The sequence below is a fragment of the Corvus brachyrhynchos genome, unplaced genomic scaffold (genome assembly GCF_000691975.1).
Source record: "Corvus brachyrhynchos isolate BGI_N302 unplaced genomic scaffold, ASM69197v1 scaffold60, whole genome shotgun sequence".
Classification (NCBI taxonomy): Eukaryota; Metazoa; Chordata; class Aves; order Passeriformes; family Corvidae; genus Corvus; species Corvus brachyrhynchos.
In genome coordinates this window covers 2,643,115-2,658,004 of record NW_008236767.1, presented here as the reverse complement: position 1 = coordinate 2,658,004, position 14,890 = coordinate 2,643,115, and the positions used below count along the sequence as shown (strand labels likewise).

The following is a 14,890-nucleotide window of genomic DNA, read 5'->3' as shown; positions in this document are numbered from 1 at the left end:
CCTTGCTACAAATCTTTCTCATATTCTTAGACCACTGTAGTTACAGCAACATTGCTAAGAGACAGCAACAGTATGCCATGTTTTCAGTGTTAATCTCCCCAGTGTCAGATAGAGGTAAAAACACCTCCTTATGCTACTCACAACTCCCCTTCTTATATATCAAAGGACCACATCAGTCTTTTCCCAGAATATCTCACTGGGAACTCATGTTGAGTGACTTGTCTTCTTTGACCTCTAAATCCTTTCCAGAGCTTTCTAAGACACAGTCTTCCTATTGTTCAGAGAGAAACTGCTAATGTTCCCCCAAAATACTATACAAATTACACTAGAAGAAAGGTTTGTTGCAAACAATTGTTTTGGACAGCAAAAAAGAGTCCATAGCCAAGTTTCCCAAAATCAGTGTAAGAAATATCTAACAGAAAAAAAATTAAATTAGGAAGACTGAAACATACTACACTAATCTTAATATGTCAAAATACCTGCTCTGATATTGTGGGAGAGATAGAAAGAATAGAAATGGGAATTCACATGCCAATTTTGATGATTTCTATTTTGGACCAAAGAACAGAAAAAACTATGTTGCAAAATTCTGTATTTTCCCCTCTTCTTTCCCCTATTTTAGGCAGGCTTTATTTAGTAGTACTGATAATCAAGCCTTGTGTGTCTGAAACTAGTGAACTGAAATGGTATGAAGCAAAATCAAAGGCTGTTTTGAAAATAAAGGGCTTGCTTTCCTTTCGGTATTTATAATAGTAAAAGTGAATTCATAGCTCATAGAGATGTTGAAACACTCAGATTAACTGCTTTGACAGTCTTCGAGAAAAACAGATCTATAACCCCTGAAACCATGTTTAAATATTTTTTTTGTTTTGCATATTACTCAACTAAATTATCTTTTTCAGAATTCTTTTTATTAATCAGTTTCTTCTCACCTAACCACTGTCAGTTTTGCTAATTAAAAGTCAGCTGTTTGACACTATGTTCTTTTGCATCTACAATGAAATCTAATAAAGACTGAGGAGAAAACTAGTAATTTTCTTGTGGGAAAACCATGGTTAACTTCCACTGGGTCATCTGACGAGAAAATAGCACTAAGTGACCTTCATTTTGGTGATTACATACCAGTTCTTGAGACAACCATTCTGCTTGTGGACCAGCTCCTTGAAGAGCTGTCTGTCTCCAGGAAAGGACTGAGAATGCTCAGCTCCTGTCAGATAAGAAGGAACTTGCTATGCCAAGTCCTACCTTTGAGAAAATGTTTCAGGTGACAGTTAAGAAAAAAAATAATTATAAAATGACAGTTAAGAAAAGTTCTTGTAGAAAAGGAGCATTGATCAAGTTGCTTTCAATTGAAGCTTGCAGACAAGAATAATTTTCAGTTTAATCTTTATTTACAGTAGTAGTAATAAAGGAGTAGCACGATGCACTAATGATTTTATTTTTCTTTGTACCTTGTTGAAGAATATGCAGATGTCCTTCAAGGAAAATGAGAATCAAGCCTTTTAATTGTAAGAAATTAATGTCTGTTCTCTTTTCTGATGAATTTAATGGTTGCAGAGATCTGACTCTGAAAACACTAACACATAGAAATATATGCATCAAGTTATTTTCATTATCAGAACCCAATATTGGCTTGTTTATACAGCTTTTAATAGTAAAGCCTAAGGAAAAAAAAAAAAAGAAGTTAGAAAAAGTCTAAACCTCAGGCAATACATAAATCTGCTGATACTGCAAAGTCAGCACTCAGTGCATCCATGAAAGAAGAAAGCCATTGGAGGCAAACAAGGCTTCTAACTATGGAAGTTAATTAGCCCTATTTTTAGCTAGAAGGGAATTTCTGTAAAAAGCTAGATAAAATACTAAGGCCACCTTAAGGATTCATCCATATATTCCTTCCAGCCATACAGGAAAAAATATTTCCCATGAGATTACAAACAAAGAGGGATTAATTAGTAAGAGATAATTCTCAGGCATTGCACAATGCATTCATGTCCCTCAAGTCAGCACATTTTACTGGATGACAATGTCAACAGCATAGGTTCTTACTGGTCAAAATTACATATGCATGATGCCTCTCAATTTCAAGACTATCAAAATCTAAAGGGATTTGAATTTGTATCAAGGCACCGGAGACATCAGTGATATGATACAATTTCTAATGTGGGTTCATTCTTGACTTGAAAACTTTTTAGTTCAAACTACTGATAATGAACATGGGGGGATTTGCTTTTGATTTTTTCAGCTTTGGGAACAAGCCTGCTGGAAAGGTCATCAGCGGAAGCTGCAGGTGCACATCGCCTCTGAAGATGTTAACCTAGAAGTAAAGCCATGATCCCCCTGAGATAAATACAATGTGATAGTTATAGGAAGGCTTCTAAACAGTAAAGGAGGAAAGTTCTGCTACAATCTTATGACAGGAACGTAAAAATTTTAGCTTAAATTTTAGATGAAGCTCTATTGGTTCATGAAAATGCCCTGTGATTGTCTGTGACAGCAGAGGACTGCTGACCTAGAGGTCTCCTCCAGTCTCATATTCCTGTATTCATTGGAAAACACCCACTGACATCATTGTAGATAAGAGCTGAATTTGTTCTGAATTTGACTGGAAATCTGTCTCTTAGATACTGAGGTCAGATTTGGAAATACAGCCTTAAACTCTTTGCTTCTTTAGTCATGAAATAGGTATGCCACTGGTGTACTACAGTAGGCAAAATCTTAATGTGTACATTTGCAAAAAAAAAAAGTGATGGGGACAAAAGAATGCCATGTGTATTCCATGCCTAGACAGTGCCATTTGAACTCAAAACAAAATACAGAGCAGATGATGTTTGTGAAAGAGGAGCCAGTCCTCGCAGTCATTGACTGAAGAGAAATCTCTGGCAATCTTTAGTTCGAGTTCTCAGACAGCTTTAAGGAAATCAAGGGTAGATATCTTTATCATTAAGCAATAAAGCTCGAAGGAAAAAGAATATCCTTGTGAACACCATCTCTCTAACCATCTCTGATAAATTAACTGTCTTACTCCCTTTTCCCACTCCTTTTTTCCACCCATCCTTTTTTTTAAGTGACTACGCCCTTTCACCTGCTTCACTCTCACCCTTGCCAGCTTCAGGACTTGGAGCAATTCAGAAAGCCCTGCCAGCAAACCTCCCGCTCCACTTACTGCTGTGCTGCCCCACCTCCCATCTGCTGCTCCACGGCCTGTCTGAAGAGACTGGGATTGGCAAGGGAGCAGGTGAAACACTCTGGAAGGCAGACAGAGGGAAGCAGCAGGTTCCCAGCTGGTAGCAGACGGAATAGGACTTAACTTTTCTCCCACGAGACCCGAGCAACCCATAGCTAGATGGAGTTGCCCTGCAGTCACTATTCATTTTCCAGAGACATCAAAGGTCTAGCATGCTACATTTTGCACTGCTTCTTCAAAAAAAGTAAGATGCTATTGAAAAATCTAGTAAATGCACTGCATTTTCATGATAAAAATTGTAATTGCAACTGAAGTGGGGTTTAATAATTTTAAACAAAGCTCTGGGGCATTCTAAGAAAAGAAATACAGGACAAAGGATTCTTTTGTAATATAATACAAACCCCTCACTCAATAATATGTTAACGAAATTTATGTAATTAATTAGTGGATCTTAATGAACACTTAAACATACTGTGCCTCTGGCTATCACAGGGAAATATTCTGGTCAATGAATGGAATCAAATTAGTTAAGGAACAGTAAGGAATTTTTTTTCTTTAAGCAACATGAAAAGTTATCTATTAAAAAATTATACCTAAAAATGAAGAATAAGTAATTGGTATGTAGTGTTTGTGTCTGAGATCACTCTCATTTAGAAGCTCACTAGTTCATTGCAATTAAAAATGAAAAGCTTTTCATTAATATTCATATTTGTGGAGCTAAATAGCTGCATTTCTGGCTCCAAACCAAACCAGGCTTTAGACAAGTGATTCCTGAGACCACAGCAGCAAAGTACAATATATAAACAATGTATATGTTGATAGCAACAACCATACATTTCACAGAAAGTCACATTTGCCTAAATTTTCCACTGCGCTGCAACACAGCAGGGATTTTTCCTGTGATCTTGAATTATAGATGTGTAGATATTTTGCCAAATTTTATTTTCCAGTTGAATTACTAGAAAACAACAGCAAAAAGTTGCAATGTATAAAGGAAAACATAATGTCTGAGTCCCATTGGGAAAGTCTATCAACAGCATCCTTTTGGGTAGGAATTTCAGCTAGGACAAACTTCCTAGCCTTTTGCTTGCAGCAACTAACCATCTCAGCTAAAATCATAAAACTTTCTGGAATGCCAAGGTACATGAAGAAAATTTAGATATGAATCATGTTTATTTAACTTTTATTTAAAGATAGCAATAACTCCTTTGCACTCTTTGGCAGCCTAAGGCTGCTTACAAGTTACACCTGTATCTCCCATTACGTTAATGAGATTATACCTACTCATTAACCTCTAGTGTATTAATGGCTAATTATGTGTCTTATTATTTAAAAGTGGATGCCCCATAGAGGTTGTGTGGGGATAGGGGAGGGATAGCTGAATGTGAGTGAAGGTTTAGGTGTGTGAAATGAAAAGGTAAAGCTGTATCTACAAAGGGTTCTTAGAGGTTAAATATTTCACATTAGGAGGGTATTCATTACACTATATTTAGTTTAGATGAATGTGCAGGTGGAATAAAGACAAAGCACTGATATTGTAACTTGCAGCAGGCATTTGCTTCAAAGATGCTCTTGGTATCAGGGTGAATTTCTTTAGTTCCAGTTTCATCCTCTCCTTAGAGCACTCACATGTGCCCTATAGCATGTAAAAGTACAAGATGTGCTAAAAATATATATATTCCTGGTTTGTCTTCTGAGGCAGTATTAAATTCAAGTCATTTTGACTGAACTGTACAAATTTTTCAGCTACAGTCCTTTTTCAGAATAGAGGTGTTTAAGTGTTCTGAGTAACATACAGCTATTTTACCCAATTATTTTGTGTAGAGGGGAGATAAGAATATCTTTTAAAACATTTCAATTATCAATAATATTTACCTATTTAAATGTTTAACAATGTTTCAATGTGAAGCATTTTGATTCCTGGATTAAATAAAAATTTATTTTTAAATTCTCTTGAAGTTATTGTCATGCAATAAAAAATCTTCCTCAAAATCTTACCCACCCTCTTGTTACTCATCTCTTTTTGAAACTGCTAGAAAGCCAAACAACCCATTCTACACAAAGTCCTTTTTCTTAAACAGAACTTCTCAGACAGGGCTTAGCTGCTGAACAGCATTTAATCACTACCACCAAAGCACAGTTATGGTGTCATGCAAAAGATAATGTCACTGAGTCTCTAGGCATGAGAAAGATGATTTGTTTGACTTGATTTTTTTTTCCTAATAGCACTGAGAAATCCCTTTAGGCAAGACCCTTTTTTTTCCTTTGTTTTAATTTTTCCTTAAGCAAAAAGGAGTGGGACTCATTTGTTAGGTGTGTGAGACTTTGCAGGTCTGGTTTTACAATACACCCTTTAGTCTTTGGTGAGGCTTGTTAAACCCTGAAAGAAAAGTCATGCATTGACTGAGTGACGCCACCCTGAGGTTGATTCCCAAGGGAAAGTAAAGATTCGGTCCTGCCTTACAATCATTAGGGTGACCGAGAACAACTTCTAGCAAGTGATAGCGTACCCAACCTTGGCAAGCTGCATAATAACATTAAACCCAGTGATCTAATTATTCACTTCTAATATAAAGGGCAGGGTTCCCTGGGAAATCAGGAGCAGGGCTGAGAAATACATTTCACAATACAAACGGAGGCAGTTTGTCAGGATTCTAACCTGGGAAAATTAACTTATGAAGCTGTCCTATGCATCCAGTGTGCCCAGTTCAGAATAATTTCATATTTATGCAGGGAGGATCTTTAAAGCACTAAATTATCAGGCTTGAACACCTTGTTTGAAATATCACTTTAATTTGTTGTGGCTCAGAGATCTTTAACTTCTTATTAATTATGGAGATGCATAATATAAATATATACATAAGTTTAGCATAGCAGTTTAAACTAAGCCTTACTGACCTGTGAACATAAGAGAAATTTATAGGTAGAAAACATCTTTCATATAAGCCAGTGAGAAAGTTAGCAGAACTGAAGATAGCATATAAGACTTTTCTTCAATGTCAAACATCTTTTTCATGATCATTTCTTCATTTTTTCTTTCTTCTGTGTAACCTTGTGTGCTGCCAGGTAACAAATTTTTGCTGTGTAAAGGTACACATTTCCAAATATATCCTTAAATACAAACTGAAAATGTTTGCACGTTCATTCATTTGTACACCTACAACTTTGGATTTGTTTGCAGAGGAATAGCTACACATGCCAAAGAAGTGACTGTTCTATACCTCTGTACACAGAAAAATAGATTTTTCTGCAAGTATATTTCAAACTGTGGAATATTTGAACTACAGCCTAAGCAATTACCTGAGCAGTCTACTGGGAATGTACATATTAGAACAAGTTGTAAAATAATCTCTTCCAAATAGCTATTAAAAACAAAATTACAGATCCTAGGCCAGATCCTCAGCTGTTACAAATTGGTGGCTGTTACAAGTCTCTGACTTCATGTGTGCGAAGTTTGAGCTCCAAGAGAAATTTTACAGTAAAACTACAAGTTACTGAAAAATGAGGTTCAGAGTAGAAGCACAGGTGGTATTTGCACCATCTCCTTCAAATTCCTTTAGGCATTTAGCCCGGCTTCTCTAAATCATGCCTGCCTCCTCTGCACTGGCAGTATGAGGAACCTGGGTTCCTCCAAACTGCACCATAACAGATGACTAAAGTAGAATCAGTCAGACAATGTAAATGCCCTGAATACCACAGAAAGGTCATGTCTTCTGTCTGTATAACTGAATTGCTAAAGGGACTCTGCTTTCAAGAAAAAAAAAGAAGTATCAAGCCATTTCATTGTAAAGGTTGTGGTTATTTACAAAAGCAAATCAGTTGTTGCTCCAATTTCTGCATCGCTTTCTAATTTCTCTGGGATTCTCTTAATTAAAAAGTATCCTGAATATTGTCTTGCTGTCTATAATAAGAAAGATTCTTATTTTCTTCTTTAATGATGGTCTAAATCTAGTGTAGTAACCAACTGACTAACATAGGGAAATCCCAATCTTTCAGCTCCATTGTATAATTTATACAATATGTTCAACACTTTCCCACATAATAAACGTGGGAATCCCTTACAAGCAGTCCAAGGTCTGAGGTTTTTTGTATGAATCATGTTCGCTGCATCCTGGCTTAACCACACCCCCAACTACTTCTGCTGGGAGCCAAAGAGTTACTGCAATCACCACTGGTAGGAGATATCATGTGCAAAGGCATTATTTACAGCAGGATGCAGTGAAGATGAGAGACAGAGACTGATAACTTTATCTCAGGGGTTACCTGGGAAAGACTGCTCTAGGTCTATTTAAAAGAGTAACTTTAAATAATGAATAAATTAAGAGATATTATCATTCAAATATTACTTCTTGCTATGACAAATCTTTCATGTAACCCTTAGCCAGGTTCTGTTTATTTAAGGTGATGCTCATTTGAATAGTTTGGGAAAGAAGTGCTTTCACTGTACCTGTTATTCAATTTGACAGTTCTTTGCAACATGGGGGAGTCATGTTTGAACTTGTACAGAGAAATGTCATTGTCTTGTCTTTAGAAAAGATATTCAAGATACCTCAGATAATGTTCACATGCATTTAGCCTCCCTCACTGGAAAATTAACGTCTGGGAGAAGTTTTTATGTAAGTGAGAGGGCAAATGACAACAGGTTGTCCCATTATTAATGCAAAACCAGCAATTTTAATCAACCTTCAAAAACTAATGTGTAGTTACTGAGTTGTGCTCAGTACTGAGAATCAAGCTAGACAGCTGCCTGTAACATAGATGTCTCCACTGTACATTTATTCCTATTGCTTAGAGCCCTCACATAGCATAGGCATAATCACCTCTTCTGTCAGACATATTTCACTTCTTTTATTCTGTGTTGTCAGATGAATCCCAGCTCCACCTATTGCAAACAGGAACAAGAGTTTGTCAAGGCTTTAGGCACTCAGCTCAAATCTGACCACCTGACTTGGACTTTTGCTCTGAATCATCCTCTGGAAGAACCTCCTAGACACACACCTGTCTGTTGACTCCAGAGGGAACCAAATCTAGAGGCCAGTCGGCTAACTCAGCCACCTATGTCAGAAACCGGATTGTGAATGTTAAATAAAGCCACTCACAGTTATAGGGGGGTAAAAAGAGCAGAAAAGATTTGGTGCGACATTTTTAAGAGTGAGTTTTTTAGAGCGTTTTCCTTGTTGGAAGTGGGAGGAGGAATTCTTGAAAGGAATTGCTTTTGCACTATCATGCAAAGGTGCACTAGTTACAATCCAGCCATTTGTTGAACACTGAGAGTTTGCCATGTCTGCATTCTGTATGAAGCAAGGAAGTCAGAAATAGGGATCCTGTGTTTGGCTCTTATCTACATCACTGATTCAGTTTGTAATATTAAGCAAGTCAAGTAAGTGGTGTCAGGGAGGCAGCACAGGTTTTCCCACATCACAGAAATGCTGTTTGGCTGAATTAATTTATGCTTATGAAGCACTTAAACTTTTTTTGAGAAGTCAGTGTAGTAGTATGAAAAGGAGTTTCTCACAGGTTCCAGAGGTGCTGGGATCCAGAAGAACTGTGGCAATTAATCAGCGCTCTTACAGAGTGAGAGCACTGTGCCTCTCTGAAAGACAAGCATACACAAAAGTTAAGAAATTGTTTATTCCAGCTGTAATAGGAAACTTTTGTATATAATTTCCCTGCTTACTCAGAGGCACTTTAACATCTGTCAGGCCAGGCCTAGCACTTAGCACACAGATCTAAGGACAGAAACACATGCCCCATTTCCTGATAGCAGCTTGCCCACCACTGCTGCCAGACTCAGTGACCACGCATAAGACACCAGGCTCAGTTCCACCAGTGTGTAGCTGGGCTTCATGGACCAAATCCAAATTTGTGCAGGTGTAAATGAGAGCCACACAGTCTGTTCCATGCCTTTAATGAAATTTCAGTTCTCATTACATGGCACTCTCTTCCTTTTAACCATTCAAGAAGGTTTAAGGACTTCAGCCAAAAGTTGTTCACCTTCCATTCCTTGCTTCTTTGAGGCATGCAGCATCAACCAGCATCCTTATCAACAGCTCCAAACATCATTCCCACCTGTTTCCCATTCAGATAGTGCCAGTCAGGTCAAACAGCAATCACCACAAGATTTGGAGTTGTTCAGGGAAAGAATGTTTAAGGGGATCCACACTTTCCTTTCAGATCCCTGGTTTCAGTCAAAATCTCTTCAAGCTCTGCTATAGAAAAATCGCATCTTTCACCCAAACACCACCAACCCACTCTTCTTTCTTGTATTTAATCATAATTCCTGTTCACTGAGTTGTTCTTTCTCCTGGGTTTATACACTTGTGCTCCTCTCCACTTTTACTCAATCTTTGAGCATCTGGTAACATCCAATGCTGCCAAGTTTTCCTATGAGTGCAAGCACGCTCAGAGGCCAATAGTGACAGTAATCACTGTAACAGACAATTTCAAATATTGTGTGCTCCTCTTACACTACAGGGACTGCTTTCCCAGCCCAAAGGGAAAAAAATAAAAACTGAAAACCTTAGAACTATCCAAAAATATGTATTTTAAGCTGGTAAGGAAAGCTAATGCAGTGGTTTCATTTTTTATTCTTTACACCTACAGACCTCTACATGCATTCACACATCTATACTTCAGAGCACTTTATAACTTCAGTCATAATTTAGAATTTTTAAAAGGCATGCAATGCAAGGCATTGCAACAGATTGCAGTTTGTTTCTATCACCCAGAGTCTGGAAGCATAAGCAATGTTGCATTCCTTATCTGCTGTATTTCCTTGTCTCCTTTTGAACCCTGACAGAGGATTAATCACCTGATGGGAATACCACAGACTGCAGAGATCTGGTGGGAAATATATTTCTGAATGACTTCACACTAGTCAGAAGTTCATGATGTCTATGATTTATTGTCTCTAATGAATTTCTCATTTCTTTTGAGAATTTAAACTAGTTCAGCTGCTCCTAGTGATGAGGCACAGAATGCAAATACAAGGCCACGGTAACTCTGTGAAGCTCATATTTGGAAGGCAGCTTCTCCAAAATATGCAGAGAAATTATGACTTTAGACCTAAGGAGGAGAAGAGCAACTTACTTTTCAGCTGTTTCCACATTCTTTTCTGGCTGTGCTGTAAAGACTTATACACAGAAAAAGAAATGTAGAAGAACTGTGGCCAAACTCTGAAGTCCTCCTTCAATTTTCATCACATTTTTACATGGCAAACTACCTCTCAGCATACTTCCATGTAATAAGATACACACGTGGAAGAGCAGAAAGAAAAACAAGGCCAAGATGTCAGGCCTGCTCTTTGGCATATTCAGGACGTACCAACTGCAAGGTGAAAACGAGAACAGCTCAGGTAACAGACACTGTTGGACAGATGGGGTTTATAAACCCCAGGAGGGTAGAACTGCTCAGTAGGATCATTCAAAAGCAAAGGCAGATGGCAACATCTTACAAATTCTACCCTAAATAAGGATTTCAGGTTCAGCGCCCTGATCTGAAGGAGCAAATATAGCTTGGCCGACATCACTCAATGTTTCAACTAATTCTTAAAGCATTTTTATTTCTTAATATCTTCCTCACTGTTCAGTTTTGATGTTCAGTGCTATGCCTCCTCTTCAGCCTTGTGTATGGCTAGTAATTTCTTTGGGATCAGAAAACTATAAAAGCAATGTTAATTGTTAAACAAACACTTAACATTTTGCCACCTCTAAATATACTTCTGAAAACATACAATATCTTCTTCGGCCCAAAAAGACTTTAAAGGCTGTCTTCACTGAGCAATGTGATAAAAAGGACTAAAAACATTCAAGATAGTGGCAGTGTTTTAAGTGTTAAAAAGTAAAACACATTTGAGCACGCATGTGAGCAAGGGTCTGACTCCTGACTGGTCTGCCCCTGTGTAAAGGGGCATAAAGTCTTTCTGTTCTGATATGAACAACTGCAAGTGACAATGCTAAGCAAAAGTACTGGAAAACTAAGGTTATCAATAAGTCAGTAAGCTATAACCAAGCTAGTAAGTCAAGCAGATGTTTATCCATAGTCATATTTATATAAATGCCATACACTTATAAGTTTGAGCTCACAACAAAGCCAGAGAATTGTCCTAATGCTTGACTTAGGAGAAAAGAGACACTTTAGAGATGAATAATTGGTTAGGCTTTCTTCCCTCTGTCATTCCCCTAACAGTCTGGATGTGCTTGTCCTCCATGTTGAGAATTTATGTGTTCCCTGCAACGAAGAGAGGTTTCATCTCCTTTCAGCTATCACATTCACCTCTTTCAGAAGTTTTGCTTTGCCCAAATTCTTTGACAAGGAGTGAGTGAAATCTCAACCCCGCTGAAGGCAGTGGGAAATTTGCCATTCACTATAACAGAGCCAGGGTTTCAACAGAAAGTTTACATCTGTAGAAGACCAGACTGAATCTAGTCCAGTGTTTGTGAAGTGCTTTGAAGTAGAGAGTGTTGCAGCACAGAAAGTATTGGTATTATTACTATTGCTATTGAGTGCAAGACAGAGAAGGTAGAAACCTGAGAGTGAACTGGGAGGAAACACTGATTCTGGAGATCTTTCTCAGAGGTCAGTACATGGCATTTTTCTAAACAGTTGCCTTTAAAAGTGTCTAGTAAAATTCTCTTTCAACTTAAATACTTTCTTGGCATGTTAATCAGAAGCAGATCTTCCTACCAAGCACAGCCATCCTGATGGAAAGCATCCTATCTTTTCCTTTCCATACTTTTCCTGGAGTTTTATTACTGGTCTCTAAAGATTAACTGAAATACTCCACAGAGAGTTTAAATTTTTTTCAGAAGCACTGCAAAAGCCACGCTGGAAGGGAGAAACTGTGTTTTGCTTTCAGCCTGTCTGTTCTTCCTCTGAACTACAGTGTGGCCCGTGCACTTCACTGGCCCATGGAAAAGAAAGCCTGGGATCCAGTATTGTTGGCAGTTATAAGCTCTTCCATTACTTGTGGTTGTCGTGTGTTTATTACCGCCAGACAAGACAACAGTTGGTCATCAAGGAAAAAAAAAGCCCTCTCCCATGATCTCATTAACTAGTTTATTCTGCCACAGACTCATTCAGAATTCTTTTCAAGTTACATGGACAACACTGCAGTTGGGAAATGTGTTAGCTGCTACCAAAGGAACTAACATTTGGGTCTTGGCTGTTGCTTCCCCTCAGTATTCTCAGATCACAGTCCCTGCAGTTCCCTCAAACATCTTGCTCATTGGAATAAAATGCTCCCCATAGGGTTCAGACACCCAGGGGCTGATCTTCAACTGGTGCAGACTGTCAGGGCTCCCTTAACCTCAGGCAACCCAAGGTTTTCAGCTTCAGAGGATTTATCAGCAACTCAGCAGCTGTGAGGAGAGCACAGCGTTAGGTCAGAGAAGGAACAGGCCAGCAGTTGTGAATCAGCCATTGGCACACTCAGCTCAGCTGAGAATTCCCAACCACAGCCTACAGAAGGGGGTTGTTACATCTTGATTAATTTCAAATCACACTGTCTTCTTTCAGTCTCTACCTTTTTTGGTTATCTCAGTGCACAGCAATGGTCCCAGTGGTTGAGATCTGCACAGTTGTGTTCTTGACTCTGATCTTAATCATGTGCCCTGCGATGGAAACAGTGACAAATTACTTTTACCAGTCAACTAAAAAGAAAGGACAAGCTGGTATAGTCTTCCAAATTTAATCAACTACATTACAATCCAAATAAAGGTGGTGATACAAAACATGCTATTAAATACTTCACTATTTAGTAGGTATAAGTGCAGCTACAAAGAACTTTGAAATACCATAACCTAGGAATCTTCCAAAAACAGTTTCTTCTTCTGTTTTTAGCCCAGATATCACTTACTAACAAGCTATTGCTGCTGAGACACAGCACATTAGCACTGAATTAATGCACCTATACATCTTCTGGAATGGAATCTGAAGTGGATCTGGTTTCTATATGAACAACTGTGATCACATCCATCTACATACAATCGTGTCAACACCTCACTTGATGCTCATACAATTATTTTTCAAGAAGTCTCTTAGCCTCTCAGTACTTTGGAAAATGAGACCACTTCTTAGTAAATTGAAATATGGATCTAAATGCCTAAGTTTATACAGATAGATTTTAAAACATTGGCAAAAGTGAATAACTGCATTAACAAGAGCAAACCCAAATATAACCATCTATTGAAGTATTTGCTGCAAGTATATATGTATTCCCTATTTAAAGTTACCAGTATAAAATGGTATGTTCGAATGTAACATTTCAACCAATAAACACATTCCTAAGGGAAGATATGGCATGCTTTTCCACCACTTATCACAGTCAAACACACCAGCTGCATCTGTTCAGGGCAGTTCATATCTCACTTAGAGCTACTTTTCATGGCCTGTGACATAAAAAAGAAAGTACCTGGGCTCACTCTCTGTTCTTAGGAAGATCCACAACACTGCGCAAATCAGTATTTCCTTCATGCAGCACTGCTCTTAAGCATCCGTGGGTGATTTCAACACCACATACTGGTCTTTGACTCCAACAGAACAGGCAGGGGGAGAATTTAGAAAAGGAGAAAGATAGAGTATTGATCCCTTTCTGTGCCCTCAGATACCACACAGGAAGCTTGGGCTAGAGAGACTTAGCAAGAGGGGTAAGTTAATATTCTACCACTCTCTGAAATCAGCTGTAACATTGTTATAGATTTAAGGTGGTCAGGATTTCACTTGCCCTGTTTTTTCCTGACAGAAAGTCTACTGTTTTTGCTGAATTAACTTCTAGTGGGGCTACTTCTTCCTTTTCTGGAATTTTGGGCAGCAGAAGACCTGGTGCTGCTAAAGCCCTTTGATGAGCAGCCCTCTACAGCTTCCAGGTCCACTCTGCCTCTGGGGGTCACACCTGTTCACAGCCCTATGGCTGAACAGTACCTCACAGCACGTCTTCCCTGCCTTCCCTACTGGTGGAAACACACAGGCACCCTCTAGTCATGCATCTCTCCTTCTCAGCAGCTCTGGAGGCCTGTGGTGGGTCGGCTCCACTGATCAGCTGGAGATTTTGTTTAGAAGGCTTCTTTATGCTGTTTATGCTGCTGTCAACACCACAAACCCAACACTGCCACCTCGTTGTTTACATACCTCCGCTCCAGGACACCCTCTGCTAACACTGCCCAGTGTGTGAGGGTGCAGCTTCTCTTTATTATTTGTATAAGGTTTGTTAACCACATCGCTATAAGATATTCATTCAGATTTCACCCAAACAGACCTCTTGCTGTCAGCATTTAATTATGCTTGCATTCCTATGTAAATAGACTGTTAGCCAAAATAGAGCTTTTTATAGAAGATAAGGTCAGGCACATCTTTACAAGAAAAGGAAGCTTTGGAAGCTTCTGTACTTCTGACAAGAATAAGTTTCTAAATGCAAGGGGAAAATGCATAGAATTGAGCATGTTCTGTTGGTGATAAATCACACTACTGAAAGTAGTACTCTTTATATATCTTTCTTTGGAGGCTTAAGAGTACATATTTAATGTGTGTATATAAAGTACGTCCTTGTAAGACTACATCTTTTCAGACTTCCATTGAAAAACACTGTGCACTTAAGATCACTCTTTTTAAAGATTCACAGCTCAGAAAAGATTTCAACCAAGTTTTTCTCCCAAGCCGGGTATCAAATTATTTGACAATCTTTTTCTCAGTTTGGCTCATGTATGTAAA

The 14,890-nt window shown here is 38.4% G+C and overlaps 1 long non-coding RNA gene across 1 annotated transcript; it reads right to left on the bottom strand.

Moving 5' to 3' along the window:
* Window positions 1-5,966: 5,966 nt before the first annotated feature.
* Window positions 5,967-14,140, bottom strand: LOC108444983. Its single transcript, XR_001859706.1, has 3 exons — window positions 13,596-14,140; window positions 12,708-12,795; window positions 5,967-8,777 (listed from the first exon to the last, which is right to left on the bottom strand). It is a non-coding gene; the product is annotated as an uncharacterized LOC108444983 (long non-coding RNA).
* Window positions 14,141-14,890: the final 750 nt, after the last annotated feature.